The sequence below is a fragment of the Myotis yumanensis genome, unplaced genomic scaffold (assembly GCF_028538775.1).
Source record: "Myotis yumanensis isolate MYYU_CA2020_CCGP unplaced genomic scaffold, mMyoYum1.0.hap1 SCAF_4, whole genome shotgun sequence".
Lineage (NCBI taxonomy): Eukaryota > Metazoa > Chordata > Mammalia > Chiroptera > Vespertilionidae > Myotis > Myotis yumanensis.
Window position 1 is genome coordinate 98,819,331 of NW_027223755.1, and position 3,149 is coordinate 98,822,479.

A 3,149-nucleotide genomic window follows, 5' to 3' on the forward strand; every position below is an offset into this window, starting at 1 on the left:
CTTGGCCGGCTGGTCACAGTCACGTGACCGCGCTCCCTCCGGCGGGCGCGCTGTGCGCAGCCGCACATCGAGCCCCCGAGGTGGGCGGAGAGAAGTTCGGGGAGGGCGTGGTTCCCTAAGAGGCGGCCCGCGGAACCCACGAAGAGTCCCCAAGGTCCAAGTATTAGTTGAATGAAGGTAAAGTTTTTACCACGTGGGGAATTTAGGAACTTTTTTAAAATATATTTTATTGATTTTTTTACAGAGAGGAAGGGAGAGGGAAAGAGAGAAACATCGACCAGCTGCCTCCTGCACACTCCCCACTGGGGATGTGCCCGCAACCAAGGTACATGCCCCTGACCAGAATCGAACCTGGGACCCTTGAGTCCGCAGGCCGAGGCTCTATCCGCTGAGCCAAACGGTTAGGGCCTAGGAACATTTTATTTCAAAAGTTGGAAGACAACAATTTGGATGAATCTCTAAACATACTATTGAGAAAAGGGGCCAGACGCCAAAGAGTAAATGCTGGTTGGTTCCATTTATATAAAAGGAGAATTAATCTTCCCTCTTTCTCGCTTTCAGTCAGACCCGCTGGAGAGCCTTCTGAAAGTAACATCATGATGCTTTCCCAAGGAGAACCCCAGGTTCAGTTCTGACTGGTGTTGGCTGGTAATGACGGGACTGGGAAAACTCCATTGGAGAAACGTCATCTGGTGAGTTTGAGAAGTATGTAGCCCCCTTGGTGTTGAAGTCCATCCCCTCCTGTTTCACACCAGCAGAGGGCCTATTAACTATTAATTCAATGTGGCGGGTACATCAGGCCAGGAGAAGTTGAGCGGACGAGACAGCTATTACATCTGAGCCCAGGGGGCAGTTATAATGTCTGATGTAACTTCGAGAGTTACTTAAAAGAAGGTGCCTAACTGGCATAGAGATCTGGTGAGAGAGAGAGAGAGAGAGAGAGAGAGAGAGAGAGAGAGAAAACATCCCCATCATGGGGTGTGGCTACAAAGTAGCTATCAAGCCCAGGAAAGTTAAGTCAAAATCATTGTCTTCCACGAAAGAACCACCTCTGTACTATGGTATTTCTGCCAAAAGTAACTACCACTTTGCAAAGCCCTTCCTCTGGCTTGCTAGAAAGCTAACTGGAGAACCTAGCTGGGAGTTTGCCGCCATGCCTGCTCTTGCCCCACCAGAGGTTGTCCGGGACCCAGCGCTGGCAGCACATTATGAGCATGACCCAGAGGTTGCCCAGACCACTGCTCTCCCAGACGAGGATGATGGCCTGGGAGGAAGGGAAGCTGGAGCCCAGCGTCAGAAGTCTAGTTTCACAGTCACCTTCCTGTGATGTCAGTGTTTGCCCCTTTATTATGGAGCCTGTGCTTGGCCTTTAGGATGCTGAAGGAGATGAATGGGCTTCGGAGTGAATGTGGCAGTTTAAAAATACCTTCATTTTTTGCACCTGCACATTTAGCTGTTGGAATGCAGTTGTTTCCTTATTGAGCTTCAAATATAAAAGTGCTGCAGTCACATCACAATATTCAGTGGCAACGCCTTGTACATTACAGTGGGGCCTTGACTTACGAGTGTCCCAACTAACGAGTTTTTTGAGATACCAGCTGTCTCTCGGCTGGTTTTTTGCTTTGAGTTGACAAAGTAATTTGAGTTAACGAACTCCTTAATGAGCTTGGTCTCAGAACGAATGAAACTCGTAAGTCAAGGCCCCACTGTACTGTCATTCTCATTCCTTTTTGTTTAGAATCAGAATTAAGTTGTATTTCAAGTATCTAAAAAAAAATAGTCTTTGCTGTCAGAAGTCAGGGGAATGACCTCTTTGGAGAGTCAGGAAGTAAGTGGGAGGGCATCAACGGGAAGGTGGAGGGTGGAGCGATCATGTTCTGTTTCTTGGTCTGGGTGCTCCTAACGTAGTGTGTTCCACTCGGGAAAATTCATCCAACATCACACTTACTCATTTTTTAGGATATGTGTTGTACTTGAATAAAACATTTAAAACATAAAGAGAAAGGGAAGAGGAAAGGACAAAGAAGAAAGTAAAAGCCATAATGATTTTAAGTATCCATAGTATTGAGGGAAGATTTCCCCCCTGACCCTCCAAAGTCACCACCCAAAGTAGTCACACTGCCGAGTTTGGTGTGTGTCCATGTGACAGCCTGTTGACTTTGAAAGGGGTCCCCTCGCTGAGGAGCATCGAGAACGTGTTGGTGAAGCCACCCCCCACTGCCCCTACTTGGGAGCTGCCCCAGAACCTGCAGAGCACCCAGCACAGCCGCCACTCACCTTCAGACCTGCCTCACCCAGTTACGCATTCCATAAAGAAACCTCCTTCCTGGATAAGAGCCTGGGCAGGTTGGTGCCCCCTGGACAGGGCAGCACCGCGCTGATGCACTTCCTCGGTGACCCTAGCTCACAACTTAGCACATTTCTTATTTGGTTCTCACAATAGCCCTATGATTCCCCATTTTACATCTAAGGACACTGAAGGTCACATGATTAATGAATATGTGGCAAAGGCAGGGCTTGAAACCTGATCTGAAAGGGAAAGGAAGGGCGAGTAAATGTGTACAGATGGGAGGGGTTGGCAGTCACCGTGGCAGCCTCCTTATTCCCTCATTTACTAGTGAGGCTCCTGCCTTTAGTTGCATGTGCCCTGCCCACTCCATCCACCCTCTGTGGTGGAGTGGGGCTCAGATCTGGAGAGCTCAGCCTCGTGGGTTTCTTGATCTTGAGCAAGTCACTTTAGATCGATTAGCTGTCCTGACCTGTAAATTAAGGGAGGGAACTTCACATCTCAGAGCGGCTCTCTTGCTCTGATGATCTAAGGCAGGGGTGGGGAATGTCCGGCCCACAGGCCGTAGAGGGCCCTTGAAATCATTTGGTCTGGCCCTGCCAAGGCAACCGCAGGCGGAACTTGAAGGTCAATAAATCTAGGAGCTTTTTTTCATAAAAACACAAATTTATATTAAGTGAATTATATTAATCGAATGACGTTATAAATATCCAAATGGCCATTGGCAGCAAAAAGGTTCCCCGACCCTGATCTAAAAGGATGAGGACCAGGCACAACGGTTATGACAAACTGAGAGCAAATGCCTTGTTCTGGAAGATGAAACCCCAACTGGAAAAGAAGTTGAGAACATTTCTCTAGGGAG

General features: G+C 48.2%; 1 pseudogene; it reads left to right on the forward strand.

The window, feature by feature from the left end:
- The first annotated feature begins 599 nt into the window (after nt 1-599).
- On the forward strand, nt 600-1,327 carry LOC139009483 (GTP-binding nuclear protein Ran-like; annotated as a pseudogene).
- Nucleotides 1,328-3,149: the final 1,822 nt, after the last annotated feature.